Consider the following 22208-nt stretch of genomic DNA (forward strand, 5'->3'; position numbering starts at 1 on the left):
TACTCCACTGGAGAACAAGAATCGTATGCCACGACGATGTTTGCAGATTTGTGAATGCAAAACTACTATGGCACCTTGGAACCTTGGATCATTTGGCATCTATTTTGTGAATCTAACTTCTTGATATTCACCACGAGACTATTGTAGAGAGAGCATCACCCACAGTTTCAAAAAGTGGAAACCTAGGCTCAGCAATGGAACCACAGTGGCCCACCTGTACCAGTGGTACCCAGGTGACCATCACGTCTGCAATCTGACCTTCTTCACGGAGCCTCCCGAATTCAACAGAGTCAATATATACCTGAGTCCTACTCTCATTTCGAGTTGCTCTGTAAGCCTTTCCTTCCACCCTAGTTACGGTCTTACTTCTATTATGGATGCACCATGGCAAACATCTGTTATATTTGCCTTGCTCCCTCCGATCGAAATATTATCACAGTTTTCCTTTGAAACCATCCCTTATTAGTTCTCAGTCCATGCGGCTTACCTAGTAAGACTAACCTACTCCCAAGATTGAGTGTGGGCACCAGGTTTGATCGATCAAGGCACTTACTAATCTGACCAAAGAGACGGGTTCAAGGACTGGTATGCAACCCAAGCCTTACTCCTGTTTGATGTTCACTGGAAGCATGGCAAAGGAGGAGCTGTCTTTATCGTAGGGTTGCTCCCATTCTAGACCACAAGCCTAGAGCCTTTGGAGACCCTACAGGAAGAGACCCTACAAGCAAATTAAGCCATCACAGAGAGGAATTCAGATGGAAAAGAGGGAAGAAAGCACATTTTTTTCTCAACATTCAAGTGCCTGGATTCAGCCATGCCTGAAGCAATGTTATCTCCTAGATTTTTCAGTTACATAAGCCTATTTACATTTTAATTTACATCAAAGTGGGTTGTGTTTCTTGGCCTTCTCCGCAATACACTCATCAACATATGCCTACATCTGTGAATATGCTGCCCTCCTTCTGAGTTACGACCTGCCTTAGTGTGTGCCTGCTATAGACAGTGAGGGTCTGGAGAACTGAAGTGCCTGTGATTCTTTTTTGATCACTCCTGGCACATTTCTCCAAGTCCTTAGGCAGTTTGGATGATAAATAACAAAGAAGATGCTTTGCCCATCCCACTCCATTTCTTAAATAGGAAAGCCACCTTTCTCTTCTTTCCCATGCTTAACTGAGTGGGGGAAATAACTCAGGTGTCCTCTGTGCTAATGAGAACAACAGTAGGCTCTGTGTGGAAGATATCCACAAGACTACTGAGTCAATCAAGCTGTTTTTTTCCAAATTTGGGGTCTATTTTATGCCTATAGGTACATTCAGAGGGAAAGGTCTTAGGGGAAGATCTCTAGGATGGCAGGAATATGCATCCAAATTGCATGGCACTGGCTGCTTCTCCTATAACACACATTTGCATAAAAAATACATTTGCATCTACTAGGAAATTTTCTAAGATCATTTCCCATTTAATTAAATAAATGAATATTTATCTGCAGGTATGATTCTGAGCTGGAAATTGGTCACCCTGGACAACAACTTATGGTCCAGAGTTAGGAAGCCAAGGTCAGAGGCTGAGAAGAAGCGCTTGACCATCCTGGCCAAAGGAAGGGATTACCTTCTTACCAACGGCCACTAGGAACATTTCTAAGAAACAGAACATGGAGAGATCTAGGCAAGAAAATTCCAGTGTAGTAAACTCTCTGTCTTCCAAAAGAAAGGCTTAAGGCCAATTAAAGATGGCCTAAGGCTTAGAAATGGAATCTCTTGGGGTACCTTGGGTGGCTCAGTCTTTGAGCATCTGTCTTCGGCTCAGGTCATGATCCCCAGGTCCTAGGGTCAAGTCCCACATCAGGCTCCTCGCAGAGAGCCTGCTTCTCCCTCTGCCTATGTCTCTGCCTCTCTCTGTGTGTCTGTCATAGATAAATAAATAAAATCTTTAAAAAAAGAAAAAGAAAAAGAAATGGGATCTTGTGCGTTCAGAGAGCCCGGAAGTATGGTGCATTGATTTCTCACACAGCTATGGCCTTGAATCCAAGCTCAACCATGAACTCTGTAACCTTCGACAAATTACTTTACATTTTCTAAGTCTTAATTTCCCTCCTCATATGAATGGGACTCATGAAGGCATGTGGGATTGTCATGGGGATGAAATGAACAAGCCCCTGAACATGTAAAACACTGAGGACATTGCTTTGCACGCAGGATTTGCTCAACCAAAGTGAACTCTGACATCAGAACTAATTATAATCATCACAAGAACCAGTTATATGGAAAGACTTCTCCAACAAGAATGTTTGAGAGAACCCAAGAACAACACAGTCCAAGACTTGGGAGCTTAAGTCTATAGAATGATAAGAAGCTGTATCTAGAAAGGACAAAAAAAAAATCTCATCAGGCCTGAGAGAACCTTCAACCAAAACCTACTTTGGGCTGAAAGTCAGGGCTTCTTCTTCTAACATCCAATCCCGAAAGCACTGAATGTTGCAGAAGAAACCAGGGCAGGGTACCTACTAAGCTGGATCAGCCAAGTCAATAGGTATCAAGACCTCAACTATGTTAAGATAAGATTCTGGCAGAACAAGTTCTGTTCCCTCATTTTGTATGATTTTCTTCCATTTTAGTTTCTGAAGAACGGATCCTTTTGAAAATACTCAAATTTGTCTTGGTTTAAATAAGGGAAAAGAATTTTCACACTGGAGGCATAAGATAAAGGGATTGGTGCACCCACAGAGGACAGCCATGAGTCCACAGAATAGAACCGTCAAGTATAACCACAACATATGGAGATGTGAGAAGAGGAGAGAAAGCTGTAGTCCTAGAGATAGTTCCATGAGATTTTCTCTGTCAGTATCAAAGTTTGCTTCCCTCAATGTTTTTCTTAGTGATAACAGATTGACCTCTTGTTAAACTGACCTGCTACATCCCATAACAATTTCTTGGAAGGTTTCTGGAAATAATACAAGCGCCATGATAAATGCTTACTCGAAAGGGATGCTTTTAAGAAACCTAGAGTCAATTCTTAGACATTATTAAGCAACCTAGAGCTTAGAATGTTGTTTTACCCCTTAAATGGAAGGTCTGGAGCCATAGACCATGTCTGTGGTTTCACAAGGTGACTGGTTTATGACTTCTTTAAAAGACTATCTCTGTTCAGTGTAAGAGAACTTGTCCCATTGCTATGCCAGTAATATTAGTCCTTCCCTTATTGGGGGGAATTAGGTGGAGAAATTAATAGTAACTGTAACTTTGAAGGGGGCTGAAACAACATACTTCCTTGGGCTTGAATAGGATCCATTAACAATGATCATATTATTCTTGTTAAAATTTTAACAAAGATCACTTTACTCTTCAAAATTAGGAAGCAAAGTGCAATTTACTCATAAAATTTGGAAAGGGAAGGGTGCCCGGGTGGCTCAATGGTTAACCATCTGACTCATGATCTCAGCTCAGGTCTTAATCTCAGGGTTGTGAGTCCAAGCCCCATGTTAATAATAATAATAACAATAATAATAATAATAATAATAATAAATTTTAAAAATTTGGAAAGGGTAGGAATTGGGATGGGGAAGATTGCCTTCATTCACTCTATCTACAGAATGTAAGTTCTGTAACAGAGAACTCAGTCAAGTTAGAAAAACAATCCAAATCAAATTAACACCACTGACCAGCCTAAATGGAAGGAACGTAGTAACGGAAAGATGCCTTGAAATTTACAAATGCTCAAGCCTCATTGGACTGTGTCCTTTATATTTGTCTCAAGTCCTGAGTGACACTAAAATATCTGGTTATCAAACAAGTCACTGAGGAAATGGTGGAAAAGTAGGAATTCAAGAAGAAGTCCTGCATGATTTTTAAAAAGTCAGCCCTCACCAATAAGAAGGTTATTAGGCAGAGAAATTATTAGCTGTTCCTAGTTGTCAAAAATTTTTGAATTAGGGAGATCAGTGAAAACTTGGACCTTTACTCTGAATATAGGTAAGTTCAGACTAGCACATAGTTGAAAAGGGTAGCTACTCCATGATTTGATTTGAGAAGCAGGTGAAGCCTTGCTACCTCCAAATATGAACTCTTGACCTCTTTTATTAGACATGGTAACTAACCTTCTTCCCTACTCCCTCACTGACTCCCTCCCAGACATCACCCACCCAAAGACATTCTATTCTCAAGTACATGCTATAATAATGCACACATTTTGTCCAGAAGGGATTAATTTGTAACCCCTTGCTACAGATTCATTAATTTATCACTTTAGTTACTTGGTTAACTCTGCCATGGCTCAATTTCCATTTATGAATTGGAGATAATAACTGTACTTACCTCATAGAGTTGTTTGAAGATTTAATAAAATAATTCATGTAATATGCTTAGAACTCAGTAAGTGCCCAATAGATGTTAGCTCGCTTTGTAGTTGTTGCTATTGTTTGTAAGTGATAAGCTGAAAGTCTCATGGTTGGGGATACAGAACTGAAAAATACAGAAGTAACACAGAAAGTTCTGTGATGCATTCAGGAAACTGCCTAGTTAAGCAACACAGCACAGAGGACAGGGACCAGCGGAAGTGTGGACAGACCTGAAGGCAGTGGGCCTTCCCTCTGTCTTCTGTTACCCTACTTCTGAACAAATATAACTTCTCTGATCCAAATATATTCTCTGAGAAAGAAGGAAAGAAGAAAATAATCTCTTTAAATTTCATTAAATGGTTCACAGGCCACTTTTTTTTTCCATTCTAAGTAGAACCAGACTACATGATTTAAATGCTGCTAATGAAAGATTTTCTCAGCTCCGTTAATTAGTGTCAATTGCAATGGTGGTTTCTGTTTCAAATCCATTCTTGTTCACCACTTTACCCTTACATGATTCTAGAAAGGCTGCAGAAGGCAGCCTGGGGGCAGAGGTAACCCATAATAAGTAATCTCTAGGCAAAATGGTTTGGGTAAATTCCTGAGGGCCCCACTGAGGTTTGTTTATTAATCCCACTGAGGAGCCCCCCAAAAAGTGAGAAAGAGGCATGTAACAAACAAGCTGATGTAAAAGTGTCAAGGTGGAAGGTGTGGTAGGGAACAGAAATGCACTTAAAGAGCATGTGCTGGTGTATCTCCCAGCAAATGAAGGTCTGTTTGGGGGATTCCAGTTATGTCTGCATTATTATGTACACAGGTATATTTCATCTCCACTCATTCATTCATTTAACCAATAGAGCTCCTACTTGGGATATAGCTTACAGTTTCACTAGAAGGACATCAAAATTAATCATACAAAAGGATGGATGGATGGATGGATGGATGGATGGATGGATGGACATATAGGTAAGTAGGTCGACACCGGGTGATAAATACAAGAAGGTTAAGTAAAGATGAGAAGACAGTTCATAATAGGACTGGTTTATTCAGGGAAGAGAGCTTATATTCTAAATGACATGCAGAACCAACATCTGAGGGGTGTGTAGCACTTAGCCAGGTTAGGTTTGGGAAAGAGAGCAAAGAAGAGTCCTAGCCTGTGCCGCATTGAAGTGCATTTCCTCCTCGATGCCCACAACTCCAAAAAGCAGCCAAGGAAACCCAGCAACTGCAGGAGGACAGCTCCTCATTGAAGGTCCTGCTGCATCTTTGGAGGTGGGGAATGGCTAGATTTGGTGACTAAAGGTGGGATGAGGTGGGGCCAGAGAACTCCAGCTCTTCTGTCAAGAGTGAGAGGTCATAGCTGGAGGCAACATAAAATGTGTGGATGAGACGGACCTTCTAGGGTTCTCAGCTTAAACAAGAAGAGAAATGACCCACCGCGCTTCCTGTAAAGACAGGGAGCTGACATGCAGACTTCAAGCTTTGGAGTCATGATATCCCTCCACAAGTATTTAAGTCACGGTCACATGTGGCTTTGGAATGAAAACCCAATGGCAAACAATAAAAGCCTTCAAGACAACCAATTCAGGCAAATACTTGGAATTCTGAGCTCTTTAGTAAAAGTGACTTCTTCCAGGAAGTCATGTGCCCTGAGTAATTCCATAGATCAACAAAAGCCTCAAGGTCCTAGACTTGCCAACAGTCCAGGAGAGAGAGATGATTATTTCAGTTCCTTGGGGTACCTGGGTAGCTCAATTAGTTTAGCAGCCAACTTTTGGTTTCAGCTCAGGTCTTGATCTCATGGTCCTGGGATCGAGCCTTATGCCAGGCTCTGTGCTCTGTTGAAGAGTCTGCTTGAGGATTTTCTCTCTCCCTATGCCCCTCTTCCTCCCCCTCCCCATGAATAAATAAAACATATTTTTTAAAAAATATTATTTCAGCTCCCTTTGGGCACTCACTTGGCCAGCTGCTCTACACATCAAAAGTTGGTAGCCAAATATACAGACCCAGTCACTGTTGAGATTTGAATTAGCTCTAACACTTGACAGTCAATGTGATCTTGAGTAAGACAGCTAACCTCTTTGTCTCAGTTTCCACATCTGAGAGATGGAGACAGCAACAGCACCTACCTCAATGGGATGTTAGGAACTAGAGATGATATACAGCAAAGTCAGTACAGTGGGTTGTCCAGAGCAGAGTTTGCCATTAGGAGGGGACTGCTGATCCTCCTCCACACCCCATGGAGGGTTGTGTTTCACAAATAAAATTCAGAGAAAATAAGAAAATTGCCCAAGAATGCATAGCTCAGTAAGCAACAGAGCTGGGATTCAAACACAGGTTTGCGCTGCTCCACATTTTCCCCCGTTGACTAAACTGTGTTTCCTGTAAGCACTGGTGAGCATGTGTGAAGAAAAGAAAAGGACCAGAAACCAAGGTGGCTCAAGAGCCTGTTTTCCTAAGACAGGCTGAGCAGTAATCAGCAATGATTTCTCTCCAAACCACCTTACCCAGCAACTTGTAGTCCAAGAGCTGTTTATCCTTCACTTTTATTTAAATATCATTAAATATCATTTTTGCAGAGATGCTCCCTACCCACTACCCTGTGCCCCGGGCCTAGGCTAGCCTCTTCTGATAAATAGTCTAAAAGATATTGGATCTTTTTTTTTTAACTATTAGACATCACAACTATATTAAAATATTTGTTATGTAATTATTTGTTTAGACTCCATTTCTTCCAAGAGAATGAAAGCTTCATAGAAGCAGGTGCATCTTTAGTAATCTGTCTAGCCTAAGAGCCAATGCTCAGCATATAATAGAAGCACAATAAATGCTTGATGGATAAATGGACTTTGGTTCCAGGAACAATGTCATTAGGGGCCATGGATACAAAGATGGGTGGATACTGGGGCACCACATACTGCCCATAACATGATCTTATTAGCAATGGAAGTAAAAAGACCATGAAATCAAAAGTTAAGTCACTTATTTTTTCTTAAGTCAAAATAAGGTCACACGATTTACTAAATACCACTTCTCTATTAGGCATAAGGGAATTTGAATGTTTGTGTGTATTTTAGTGAGGGATATTTATCTTGATACTGTTTTGTGAATACCAATCCAATAACCTAATAGACTGAGGTTGTCTGCCCAGAAAGTTAAACTACCTCAGTCCTCTGGAAAGAGTACAAGTATCAACATGTTCCGATTTCAGAGTTTGGAATTCTAATTTAATTCTCAGTACATTTTTAAATTAAATTTTAAGCATTTTTATGTGTTTTAAGCATTTTTAAATTGAATTTTAAGCAAGTGCCCATTACATGATGGGAGCAGCGCTGTTCTCATTTAAACCAGGGTGGGTCTTCTAATATCCACCTGCCTTGTCCTCTCTGGCCCTCCATACCTCCGCATTATGCAGTCTCTCAGGGTGGCTCTTAGGAACCAGCTAGGGTTCTAAGGAACTGAGTTTGAAAACACAGCTGATATTAGCACACACATTGACACCTTCAAATACCAGTTCCCTGCTCCTGTGCTGAGATTACAGGCAAACTAGCCTCTCCCAGCACTATACCTTCACAGCACAACAATGAGGTAGACCCATCTCTCTTTGAGTCAATCCATAAAGCCATCTGAGTACCACCCTAAGCATCTCAGCTATGCTTCTGATCCGAAGTTCATTCTTCTCATAACTTGAATATACCTGGAGTAAATAATCTGTGATGCACATTTTCAATTTTAGATGTAGCACCATTTCTATATTTTTCACATAAGGATTAATTTCAGGGAAAAGACACATGAATATACATTTGCACTCTGTAGAAAAGTATAAGATTTATCCAGCTCAAATGAGAGAAGCTCCTGGCCTCATAGAATAAATGCTGGTAAATTTATTAATGACTTCCTTCATTCACTCACCTTAAAAAACTTTTTTAAGCCTACAGCACAGTACTGTAGCCTCAAAGTCAGCACATTTCTTTTGTTGTGTCGGTCATGGTAAACATTTACTCTCTGTGTGCCTGTCAGGTGCCAGGCTGGACAGGAACAGCCAAGAGCCTGCCTTCATGGAACTTAGAGCCTTGTCAGGGACAAAGATGGTTTCCACTAAACAAGTCAATTAGAAAAGCATAAGTAATGTTGAGAACCATGAATAAATTAAACAGGATGCTGGGACAGACCACAATTGTACTTATCAACTAGCTAAATATGGAGGGTATAGGTACTAATATAGCCATTAAAACCTGTTGATAAGTCTAAGAAACAAGTGTTGCAAGCAAAACATGTAAACTGTATTCAAACATCCCCCTCTGGGAGCTGCACATAAGCTGTGAGCTCAGGGCGATCCTTATACTTGAACACTTGGTAGGAAACACAAGGACCACATTTCCAAAGCCATTGGTTTGGGTTTTTTTAAATACCTAAATAAATACATAATTTAAAAAAAAAAACTACTGTTTAGGATGATTGTTGCACTATCATTAAATTGGTTTTACCATGTCTGTCAATATATTTGAGTAAGTTACCATGTAGATAAAGAGTTATGGGGCATGGACACAATAGAAAGGGGGAGAAACAATTCATCTGGCAAAGAACTACAGTGGAGTTGGAAGCGTAGAGTTACATAATTTAGAGTAAGTGTACATGACTCAGAATGCTGCCACTAGTAAGCATCCTATAGACACAATTGGTCTTGACGGGAAGTGCCATTTGGATAAGCAAAATGAAGCACAGGATGCATTACAGGTGGGGAGAGTGGTATGTACAGAAATATAAAAGCTATATGTCTAATGTCTTTCCACTCATGTGCTTGTCCACCCGCCCATTATTGTTTCGGTCACTGTTCTAAACACTTTCCATAGCTCACCTCACTTAGTTCTTACAATAATCAATAAGTTACAAAGAATTCAGTATTCCCCCCATTTGCTCTAGGTTGGGTTTCTGACAAGTCGAACCTAATCAGGTTCGAACAGGAATCGAGGTGTGTGTGTCATACCAGGGCCAGCAGAGCCCAGACAGGGGAAGGAGAGTGAGGCCTCTAAGCCACAAAACTTTAGGAGGCACTCATCCTTGGGTCATGCAACTTGCTTAACCTTGATGGGGAATGCGTCCTTAAGTTCTGTGCTCTAGATGCATTACTCTGCTCACCTAGATCCTGGGGCAAGATCTTTAGAACCAACCTTCAATGGAAGGAGCGAAGCAGGCTAGTGAAGGTGAAAGAGCCAGGGGAGAATGTGGCCCCAGGAGGAGTCTAGCAGTGATCTGAGTAGAGTTCTGAAGCATAAACTGCACCACAGTTCAGTGCACAGGAGCTGGGCGTGGATGCTCCCTGTAGCAACAAGACCTTGGACTGCCCCTAAGGATGACACAGGTATAAGCTGCCAGCTGCAGCACCAAGGGGCCAGGTGCAGTGGTGGCTACTCAGGGGATCCCAGTGGGCCACTAATTGCATCTATCACATCATTTTGAAGAAGAATCTAACACAGAGGCAGCAAATCTTTAATTCCTGGGTCTCTGAGAAAGCCTTGATATGTATCATTTGCTGATTTTCCTGGTGGAAATACTCCTACCAAGGCTGATTTTGAGCTCCCAATATGATCCATGAATGTGGAGCTGGCCAGGGACACACACAATCAGCCCCGGCTGACTCCAGCACAGCACCGCACCGAGCTTAAGCAACTTCACCAGACTCAGAGAGGAAACAGAAATTGATCTCAAGCAGTCTGACTCTGTAAATCAAGGCATATCCACAGTGCCAGTGAGCACAAATCAGCAGTTTTCCTGTAAAGGGCCAGATAGGAAACATGTTCTGCTCTGCAGTCTCTGTTGCCACTGCTCAGTTCTGCCCCTGTAGTGTGAAAGTAGCCCCAGACATTACATAAAAGGAGGATCTGGCTCTGTTCCAATAAAACTTTATTGACAAAAAACAGGCGGTGGGTCAGACAGAGCCCACAGGTTTTATTTTTCTAACACCTGCTGTAAATGTTATTCAGTTATTTTATAATAAATAACATCTGCCACTTAATTGTTGAGCATGGCCAGCCCAAGAGTGAGGCAAGAGAGACACCAAGGACACAGAATTTAAAGAGACACTTCTGTGACCCTGAAAATAAGCACCTCCTTAAATTTTGTACCCCAGTCCCTTTGTTGCCTCGCCCTAAGCCTATTCCTGTTATTGAGGCACCTGAACCATACTTACAGATGTACTGAGCAAGATTCAACTGTTCAAGCATCAAGAGCATCAAGAAACCCAACACATGGAATTAAGAGCTTGCAAAACTATTGGAAGGGTTAAAGAAGTAGGCCAGACAACCAGCCTATCAAGGGAGCCTCTACATCTGTCTCTCTCAAGAATCCGAAGAATCAATCTTGAGGCAGCCCACAGCAGTTTGCTGAATTCAAAGATACAGAGACACAGGTGTGACCCAGGATCCGGGCCACTAGCACTGCCACTCAACCCTCAGGAAGTCAGGGAAAGGCACGAAAACACTGCGGCAAAGACACCCCACACCTCAGGCTCATGCCTGCCAGCAACAACAGCTGAAGCAGCAGGAAAGCACCCCTGCCTTGTTCCAACCCTCCAAACAGCACCTGCGTGCACCTGTGTGAACTTCATTTCCTTCCAGAACCCTAGCTGCAAGGGAGTCTGGGGATAGTGGATTTTAGCTGCCCAACCCATGACACCAGAAGAAGGATAAAACACAGGTCAGGTGAGAACTGACCAAACCCACCACGATGGGCATGCTACGAAACATCTAATTTGACGAAAGCTTGGGAGCAGCTGTCCAACAGGCCGGAGACTTCTCCATGACAAATCCGATTCAATCAGAAGTTTCCACTGGTAAAGGAAACACCAACCCTGCCCCTCCACCACTGCAAGCACCTGTAATAGGATTGATGATAGGGATCAGAAATTTATAGGATGATGGTGTAGGATGCATGCGAAGAATTGCAGCAGGGATAAAAAACCTGGGTCCAGGAATGCCAGGAGCAGTGGCAGCCAGGAGGAGAAGAAGGAGTGAAGTTAGGAGCGCTGTAGGACAATAGAGGGCTGGCAGTTGCAAAGGGGTGAATGCAAAGGGAAAGCTGGGAAAATGTGTCACGTGGGTCATTCCTCTTAAGGGGACCATTGCTGTGACCACCATATCTATTACTAACGGGGGCAAACTGCTGGCATCATTCCCTGAGGTCGGAGATGTGTACAATTAAGTAATACTAAGCCTGTTACAAGTACAAAGAACTCCATTGGGGTGCAACTCATAATCGTTTCCCCTGAAGAACAAAATTTGCGAGTCAATAGAAATGGAGCCATTATCTTTCAAAAAATTTTTTGTGTTTTGATATATGCTACATACAAGTGTATGTTACACGTATGTAGTTAAGCCTCGCAATAATGAAATGCCCTTGAATCCACCCAGGTAACTTAAGAAATACACTAATGAGGCTGCCGGTGTGTTTCCCCTGATATTTGTGGCTCCTCCTCTTTTATCATCCGGAAGTTTGTTATTTTCATTCCCTCGCTTTAAAAAACATCTAGTTTCATCACACATTTATGCAACCTGAAATAACTCCAGGTTTGAACACTTCAATTTATTTCTGATAGAAATTAAGGTGATTGCTCACATATGTTTGTCAAAACCTATTAATCAGAATTAGAAAATGAATAGAAGTCTTGGGTCTTCCAAACAGGATGGAGAGAAGAAAAGCAGATATCTTCCAGAAATGCTTCAACCTTATCATTTAAGTAAGTTTTCATTAAAAAAATTTTAATCATAAAATCCTTTTAGATAGCTAGCCTACTAAAACAGTGGCTAATTTTAACTATTTTTCATAACGGTGAGCCAGTCGCAGAGTTAATAAAATTAAGCTTCCTTCATTTCTCTCAAACTCCCCCCTCAAAGAAGAGCTGTAATGTCCAAAGCGCAGCAGAAATACGTGGCTGGTTTTCAGACTTGAGCCGTCACTGATTTGTCACACCGCCTCTTAACAACATATTTATATTTTGCAAAATGTATAATTTTTTTAGCCCCTGAACAAATATATTTACATAACTGTGTCTAACGAGAAATTACATTTAACTTCTCAGAAATGACAATAACCAAAACCTGAACTGCCAATTCCACTTCATTAGTGTGGTAGAAATGCATTCCAAATGTTAATAAAAATTCCAACATGCTGATAAATTAGAGCTTCTAAGGAGCATGTGACACCTTGGTTAATATATTCAACCTCAATTATATTTCTCTTCAGCACCCTGTTATCTGGAACCTTTGCTGGCAATCAGAGGTGCTGTTTTTCAGCGGCCAATTTTCTAGATAATGTAGCTTATCAACACTGTGGGTAAACTTGCCAATGGAATCAGGCTGCACTGAACCACACACACGCTAATTGCATCCCTTTTTTATGCATATTTACAGACTGTCACTTCAAAGAAATCAGTGGCCCATTGAGGCACCCAGTTAGCTGGAAGAATTGCCTCTTGCAAATGAAAATTAGCAAACAAGCTAGTGATAAATATGAAATGAACAAAGTATAAAAATACTGTTTTGTTCCGCAACTTCCTTGTCATCCCAATTTATACTCCCAAATAGAAGGAGTTTTGAACATAGGATTTGCCTTTTGTTTCCAAATGAAGACAGAAAGAATTCTTCCTTAAACCCACTAACTAGGTGAAAGCCCTATTAGCTTTCCCCTCTTCTCCCACGCCACCCCCACCCCAAATTTCTATTCACATAAACAGGTTATTAAATCCCGTATTAGGTTTGCTTTGGAGTTTGAATAGACAAATGACATGTTAACACTTCAGAAACAATTAACCCTGGGAACTTAATTAAGTTCTTTCTGACTTTAAGGAAGCACATTTCAAAATAATGCTCCTAAACTCTCTGAGTTTGCTCAAAAATAGCAATGCTTTCCCCTCTCTAAAGTATTCCTAAGTTCTACTTAACAGCAGAAAGCTTTGCCTGGCTATATATGGATAAAGGTTATGGTGTTATGAGCCTGCTGGAATTTGACTCGGAGTGAGTATTCGAGAAAAAAAAAAAAGACAGGTACCAAAAAATAACAATAATTGAAAAAAAAATTTTTTCCCAAAGCCCCAAACGCTGGCCATATATAAAATAGGAAACGATTTTAGAACTATGTCCTGGGAGCTCCGCACAAACAAAAATCCTGAGATATGGACCGTGCGTTAGTCTGAAATCCTTTCCCTTGCTCCTTAGAATAACATTTTGAAATCTTTCACTGCTACAACAATGTTTTTAAGGCAATGTGAGGTTTTGCAAAGCATGTCATTTTAATATAAGCAGGTCATTTTAATATAATTAAAAATAAACCACATACCAATTAAACCACAAATACTTTTAAAGTTCTTGTGCCAAACTGAGCAATGGAGAGTGGCAAAGCTCAACAAATAAATGGCACTTAAAGTCTTAGCTTACAGCAAAGGCTCAGGGAGACTTTATTTGGTTTGGAGTAGTGTACATTGCTCCTGCCGTATGTCACGGTTTCAACAGACTCCTCAATTCTTCTCACTACCAGGGCATATACAATGTCATTTGAGAGATTTTGTTTTTTTTACAGAGCACAAGCAACAATATAAATATTGATACGAACACTGGGAAAACATTGCTATTTTAAGAAACACACTACACCTACATGCCGACTGCTCGTTTCTTACATGAGAAGAGCAGGGTTCTTTAGTAAATTAGTGCTCATCTGTGTGCACTAATTTAGACAATTGTTTTATATCACTTTCCAAATTGCAATATAATTGCGTGTTTATATGTCTGTCTCCCTGCCCGGACTGGGAACTCCTTGAAGACAGGAATCAGGTTTTCTGGAAAGGTGAGAAAGACCTAGACCCCAGCATCTAGGAGTTCATGGTGTAAGAGGCAGGGGGGAGCAGAGAAAGACGCTCACTTATGCAGCTATCTCGTGCCAGGGCAAAGAACAAAGAGCTACGGGATCCAGAGAAGAGACCAGTCTATTCTGCCCAGGGTGGGGGTTGGGAAAGAAAGCAGACCAGTGATGACATTGGCCTCACATCCTAAAAGAGAAGTGATGTTTCAATCCAGCAAGGAAAGGTATTTTGGGCACATTGAACTAAGCAAGCAAAATAGAAGACAGGAGATTAAATGGGCTTTTCATGGAAGAGAGATTTTTGGTGGTGCTTAAAGCTTAGCCAGGTGGGGTGGGGGGCAAGGGGAGCAACAGGAACATCCATGCAATGCATAAACAGAGAGAAAGAGATCTAAATTCTACATAGGACTATGTCACCTTTACCTTGTGTACACTTGTGCTGTGTGGAAGACACAATGTAGGGAAGGCTGTATGAGCCCTTCTGAAACAGAAAAGTGCTCATGAAGACTGACCAGAAGATACCCTGATTAAGGAAAAATTTATGACAATTTGATGTTTAAAGTTTGCCTGTATTGCTACCAAATTCCATAAATACGTATTCACACGGCAACTCTATAGTGTTTGTCTATAACACGGTTAAGGCTGACTCCACAAGACACAAGAAAATCTTATCACCTTGCTGTGTATGGGCGCACTGAGGAATGTGCTGTCCCTCAGCCGCTCTTGCATCAGGGGAAACAGGAACAAATTTCTCTGTCAAAGGGGCCAACTGAAATTTGATTCAACCTTACTCCTCAAAATGTTTGGAGAAAAAGATAGCAATTGTAGGTTTATCTAAAAACTTTGTTTATTGAAAATGGTTTTTAATTTTAACATTCAAAAAACTTGCTTTGGGGAATGGGCAAAAAAAAAAAAAAAAAAAAAGTCCACAGCGAGCCAGTTGTTCTCAGAGAAAATTTTTCAATTGATTAATAGATCATTTGCTATTTCTTAGCTGTTTCATAATACAGACATTGCTTCTAGAACACAAGTGGCAAAATAATAATAGTAATAATTAGTAATAATAATATGCCAGCAGCTAATAATTTTAGCACACTCACTCTCTGTCAGGAAGTGAGCCAGGGATTTCACTTACCGTATGCCGTCTAACTATCAGAACATTCCTGTAAACTAAGTATTTTTAAACATTTTTTTTAAATAAAATAAAACACTGAGGTAATTTCTCTTGGCCACTATTGTAAAGTGGTCAATGGCAGAGCCAGGATTCCCATCTGGGTCAGCCTCCCAACCTTATGAGTATGACCACTGCAATATGCCACCTTTCTTTGTAAACATGAGCTTGGCTGGATCCTGTTTGGAAATAAATCTTGAGAGAGAAAGTGAAGAACAAAGAAGCGAGAAAAAGAATAGAGGATAGATAGCTAACTTCTTTGCCTCCGTTTCCTCCCATGCCTTTGGGTGCTCCCCATTCCCCCACACTCTCTTATTACAGGTTTCCTGGCTTATCTCTCTGACAGATTATAAGCTCCATGAGGGCAGGACCTATATTTGTCTTGGCCACCACCGCATCCCTCCAGCTATAGAACTGGCCAGTAATGGGTGCTCAATAAGTGAATAAAATACAGCAATCTATTTCCTTTCTCTTCATGACTTGACGAGTTCACTTCTCAACCAGCTGTTCCCTTGTTCTACAAACAGCCTCAAAAAGAAACGTGTCGATGCCGAGGGCCACAAGGGTAGAATACTTTCTGGATTCTGTACCCGCACCTTTGCAGTCGCAGACCCTTCAGGTCTCATGAGTGGCGTGCAGGGTGGGCCTCCTCAGTATGGTCACTAGAGTCCCAGGCTCTGATGCTCTTTTCAATTTTTTTTTTTTTCATCTCCGACTAGGCACTGGGCAAATTTAAAACAAAGAGTAGAGCTCCTCTACCTTCTTTTAACTTTTTCAAATGAAATTCCCTGTGAGGCAGTTTGAGGACAGTACCAAAACCAGAAATTCTACCTCTTTGAACATTCCACAGAGGTAAAAGATTATTTTAACCATTTTCTGACGCCAAAAAAATTTACATTTAACCCACCTAAGAATATTTTTCATGGGCTGTTGCCCCCTCCCTATTTCAGAGTATCAATCAAGAAATCATAGGTTTTACTATGTAAACATTTGCTCTAAATTCTCCTTTCTAGAAATATGTATTTACTTCATAAATGAAACCAACTTAGCAGTTAAAAATCTGTGTCAAGTACGTGGCCCGTATATGCTAAGTGTGTTCTGGTTTATTTTGCTCATGCTTCATCAGACACCTGTTTTGTACTGAAATCTTCACTGAAAGGTTTTATTTTTTACTTTGCTGATCTATTTGTTTTCCTTTTCTCTCTTTTTTCCCAAGCCTTTGCTTTTTGGATTTAACTTGCAATTTTTATCTCTATTCTGGGATCCCTCCCCCTTCGCTCACTGGTCAGAAGGAGAGTTTTTCTTTGTGTTAGAATTATTCATGGGACCCACGCAACGAAGGCTGGGCACAAAATAAACTCCAGCTCAGAAAGAAAAAAAAAAAAAAACGTGTTGTTTGAAGAGGATGGCTTTGGAAAGTTCACCGAGCTCAGAGCGGAATAAACAGAACTGGAGCTAACTTGGGAGCAGGAATATTCTCAGAGCAAGCAGCCAAGCTGGTAGCCAGAGCGAAACAGAACCTTCTGAACATCTATTTTGTTTTCATTTCAGGAAGTAAGAACACCTTGGTCTTTGCTGATTGTTTTGATCTAGGTAGTACATCTGGAGTTTTGCTAAACAGCCCCCCCCCCCCGCCCCAATCTGGGACAACTTGAATAAAATGGGAAAATGCAAAAAAAAAAGAATTTTGCTTAATATTTAAAAGAAAAAACAGGAGAGAAAGGGGGAAAGGAGAGGACATACCTTGGAAAGTTTTTTAAAAATTAGGTAAAATGTAACTTGTTCTGAATATTTTTGACACAAGTCACCCTATAATTGCCATTTCTGCAAGGTGTCTCAATTATAGTAGTACAATGTAGCAGTTTAAATGCCTATACATTTGTCTGAAAAATGAAAAAAAGCCACAACATTGTCTATTAAGTGTCAAAAAAGACTTTTCTTTAACCATAGAGGGCTTGGACAGAACTCAGGAAATACTTCAGCTGGAAAAGGAAGGTTAAAAGCTACCCTTCAAGCTATTGGAAAACCTATTATCAAATGTTAAAACCTTAAAAAAGAAATCCATGAGTGTCCCTAGCTTGATTATATATCTTTATTTAGCAAAAGGTGATCATCACTAATAACCAAAGACAAAGTACCAATAAATGAAATCTAACTGCTAATTAGGAATCACGATGCTTAAATGAAGAAACTCAAGGAGAACAGGTATCTGATTACGTCTGTTCTCTCAATGCTGGAACCACATTTACTTACAGAAAACGCAGTTCGTGTTTCTCTTTATCACATCTCTAAGTCATAATGTCAACACTTGGGACGCTGCTAGCTGTCACTGTGTGTGAGATCCTAAGGAGGAAAAAAGAAAACACAGCATAACTTTCCTTCAGAAGAAAAACAGTGTGGAAAAATATACATAGTATATATGCGCATGCAGACAACCTTTCACTTGTTTCTCTCGGTTCACAGGACATAACAAGAATTAATTAGCACATTCCTAAACCATTAGCCCCAATTTCCTAATGTGTGCATCTACGCAGAACTGAAGATTTTGTAAAGAAAGGGACAGAAACCAGAAAGCTAGGGTCAGAAGCAGATGCACAGATGTACATATAAATGGATGTTCTGTGATTGTGTCTCTTTGTGATGCATAATTACAAATGATTTTAAGTTCAACCCCTTCGCGATGAGCTATCTCTTTTTTTCCCCTCTGCTCTAAATACGGTAACTACAAGCCCCCCAAATTCATCTCTTACAGACTTGGAAGATTTAAAAATTTCTCCAAAATGCCACATGTCAGTCAAAAAAGAAAATGATTGGCTTTTAAAATTATAATTTAAAGCACATTGACTAGAAGGTATGTTTTCGTTCAAATTTAACCCTTTTTTGGGCTCAAGCATCTGGGGCTCTGGGGAATGTACTGTAAACGTGGGTTTTTACCTCCAGATCCTTCTGAGAAAGAGGAGCTACAAAATAAAAAGCACAGAATTACAATGAAGAGGAGCCCTACGATATTATAATGTATGTCCTTCAAAATTCACCTCAATTCGGTATTAACTGCTCCTTCACTTGAAATACACAGAAAAACCAAAAGCTTGTCACTTCCATCTGTAAATGGTTAGAAATTAAATGCACCAGGTAAGTTTTAAGTCAGACATGCATGGGAACCGAATTTTTTTGATGGCATCATTTTATATCCTCTGAAGGGAGTTGTTTTCTATGAAGTGTAAGCTTTTTGTACTACATATAATGATTCTGCACTGTGGAAATATTCCATTAAAACATGAATTATTTTGAAAGAGTAGGAAATTTGGCAAAATAAACCCCAAACCTAACAATGCCATCCAACAAAACGATTGATTGTTCGTTCAAAACAGTTTACTTTCCTTTTTCTTCATGCTGGCATTAAAAAGAACTACCTCTTGGTACTTACACAAATCACACGTGGTAAAATCTCATTAAACTGCACAAAACAATAGTGTCCATCTAAAAATTGATGAAATCCACATAAGGTCTATAGCCTGGTTAATAGTATTTTGGGAAAGTCGATTTCCCGCTTATGACACACATAATGACTACATAAAATGTTACCATTGGGGGAAGCTGGGTTAAGGGTATATGGTACCTCTCTTCCATTTTTACAACTCCTTATACATCTACAGTTATTTCAAAATAAAAAGGAGAAAAAAAGCACCTCTATCTGAGTTTTATAAGTCTGAATTCCCAGACATTGTGTTGTATTTTCTCAATGCAAGGAATTGAATAGGTTCTCACTAAAATTCAGATCTACAAATTTTAAGAGAAATTTCTGGAAGGGTCAGAAATAGATCCTTCCATCTACACAGATCAGAGGGAAGTATGATACAAGTATTATCATCCTCAAGGTCCTGATCAAAACTGTCTCTAAGTTTCTCCGATCATCTTACACCTTCTTTACCCCAATCTCTATACCTACCCACTGCCCCAGGCAAAAAGAACATCTCCCTCAGAATGCATAGCAGTAAAGTCTAGTGGTTGAGAGCCTACATTCAAATCGCTGCTCTGACACTACCTGCACCACCTCGGTCAAGTTCCTTACCCGCTGAGAGCCTCAGTTTGCTCATCAGTAAAATGGAGCTAAAGGTTTCTATCATGTAGGGATGGTGTGACAGGTGAGTGAAGCAATGGGTGCAAAGCCCTCAACACAGGGCCTGGCTCACAGGGGCACATCAGCTGTGTGCTTCCTACGTAGCAGGTGAGGGAAGCAGACCCGTTAACAGCAGCCCCTCCTCTTGTTAACTGCACGACCTAAACTCTGTCCAAGCTGAAACCCCCTTGCCCGTGAAAACGGACACAATGCAGTGCCTGCCGTAGACTAAGTGTCCAGAGCCAGACGATGGTCATTAGGATTGCATTTACCGCACTCTAAATACTGCTCTAACTGCCTGTTTCGCTGCACTAGGTCCTAAAGGCAGGAGTCAGGTGTTCCTCCCTCTTTCTGTCTTCTGCCAGATGTTGCAACAAAGTAGCTGCTCCTTACGTATCCACTAAATTGTAATTTTTTTTAAGATTTTATTTATTTAGGGGATCCCTGGGTGGCGCAGCGGTTTAGCGCCTGCCTTTGGCCCAGGGCGCGATCCTGGAGACCCAGGATCAAATCCCACGTCAGGCTCCCGGTGCATGGAGCCTGCTTCTCCCTCTGCCTGTGTCTCTGCCTCTCTCTCTCTCTCACTGTGTGCCTATCATAAATAAATAAAAATTAAAAAAAAATTTAAAAAAAAAGATTTTATTTATTTATTCATGAGAGACACAGAGCAAGAGGCAGAGACATAGGCAGGGGCAGAAGCTGGCCCCATGCAGGGAAGCCCGATGTGGGACTCGATCCCGGGACTCCAGGGTCACACCCTGGGCCAAAGGCAGATGCTCACCCACTGAGCCACCCAAGTGCTCCAAATTGCAATTTTTAAAAAGCCAATGATAGAACTCTAAAACGTTAGGACTCACAATTTGAACCACATCACAAAGGACCACAGAAGCGAAAAGATATTACAGAGCTACTCTGGTTGCTGGAAATTTCCTTTTTTTTTTTTTTTCTTGGTGATGCTAACCTCCTTTAAGTTTTCAGCCACTGAATTTGTCAAAGTAACCCTCTAGGAGAGTTGCGAGTTCTGGGTTCCTAAGTACAGCAGGCACTGTCTAGCAACCCTGGCCTTGAAGACCTGAGTACTGGGGTGTCCACACAGGCACAGGTTTTGCCTCCAAAGGACACTATAAATAAATGGCAATGCCTTCCTTGTCTTTACTAACACATTCCCACACGCTTTTGGTGAACGATAGCCTTGAGAATGTAATAAATGCCCACAGCCACAGCCTGGGATGCCACAGTTTTCCATGACAACGTTTATTCCTACACTCTGGCTTCCACACCATACAGAGGGGTCTGGCCGTAATCCTGAAGTCGCTTAGAGGGCTGGAGTAGGGTACTCAGAGAATACGTGTCTTTCTGTCACAAGCACTTATTGACTGTGACTTGAGAAACCCTCATACAGATAAATCTAACCCCACAATAATTCAATACTTTTTTCTCCAAAACAAAACCATTAGCATTTTATTAGAAGAAATATTTCATCCTTCGGTACCCCTCCCCACCTCTCTCTCTTGAAACACACCACAGATGTAGCACTCTCTGTGGGTTGTTAGAAAGTCAAAGAATATAATTTCTTGATTAATTGCCATACACAGGACCCAAGTTATGCACAATTTTGGTAGTTAACCCCACCACCTCCCATAGGCTGTTACTGCAAAATGTTCCAAACAAGCACATTTCTGATAAATCACTTGGAGCTGTTTAAGTGGATCGGGCCTTAAGTCATTCCTTGGGATAGATCATGTCATTTTCGATGCGTACGAGCTGCAGGAGAGAAACTCCACTGTAAACCTCCACCACGGTGTCTTCGTTTCCCTTGCAGGCATCAGGGAGTCTCAGTCAATATTTCTTATCTTATTTTTAAATATCTTGTGGTCTCCGAAATGGTTGGTGATTCAGAAATTACATCAAGAGTCTAAAGATAGACTACGGGCTTATGACTTCAATAAATGCGGCAGTTCTATAACAGGAAAAGAAAATGCCTGTTGGTTTTAAGACTACTGGGAATCAAAGAGGGATTCTTCGTTGGGCCGTTTAGAGTCAATCTCTCCAAAAGCAAAAGCAAGTTACCTCCTCTCCTCCACCATCCATCTCCTTCCGTGGGTGCATGAATATAAATCACAAGGATCCCTAGATAGTGCTATAGTGCTGACGGCTGAGCTATGGACACCTTTCTCTAGACTTTTCCCCCCACCGCAGATTGTTGAGTGACAGCTTCCATACTGGTTATTTCCCCAATGGAATAACTGATTTGCCCAAGACAATAGGGCTGCCCACAGCCGAGGCGGGAGGGAAAGCTCAGGTCTCCGGGGTGTCTGGGGGATGCTCCTTTCTGCCCATTCTGCCTCAATGAGTTACACATCCCCCATCTTTCTAAGGCAATCCCTAGCATGAAACCTCTTTACAGCTGACCCCATATTCCTCACCTCTGCCCCCTCCCTTTCCAGTGCAAGCACAACTGTAAAAAGTATCTCATCTCCTCTCATTTCAAATGGGCTTAGTTCACCAATATATAAATGGCAAATAACTGACCCCTCTTCCCCTCATGGCCAATTCAGATCCTCAGACACCTCCTTCATTTTTCTATCTTCTTTGACATCAGAGATGCATTTCCCTACAGTGAGTTTATTTGGGACTTACCCAGATAACCCTCCCTTCTTTAGTTCCAAGAGTAGGAGGATACAAGAATTCTGTTAGAAATGATAGTCAAGTCAACGTGGCTTTCTAGTAAA

At 41.0% G+C, this 22208-nt stretch overlaps 1 long non-coding RNA gene across 1 annotated transcript in view; it reads right to left on the reverse strand.

The window, feature by feature from the left end:
- Nucleotides 1-22208, reverse strand: part of LOC119864576 — a 55351-nt gene that overhangs the window by 30797 nt on the left and 2346 nt on the right. The window contains exon 2 of the long non-coding RNA XR_005374425.1: nucleotides 17610-17699. This is a non-coding gene — a long non-coding RNA (uncharacterized LOC119864576). The remainder of the gene's footprint in view (nucleotides 1-17609; nucleotides 17700-22208) is intronic.

This window comes from Canis lupus, chromosome 20 (genome assembly GCF_011100685.1).
Source record: "Canis lupus familiaris isolate Mischka breed German Shepherd chromosome 20, alternate assembly UU_Cfam_GSD_1.0, whole genome shotgun sequence".
NCBI classification, from domain to species: Eukaryota; Metazoa; Chordata; class Mammalia; order Carnivora; family Canidae; genus Canis; species Canis lupus.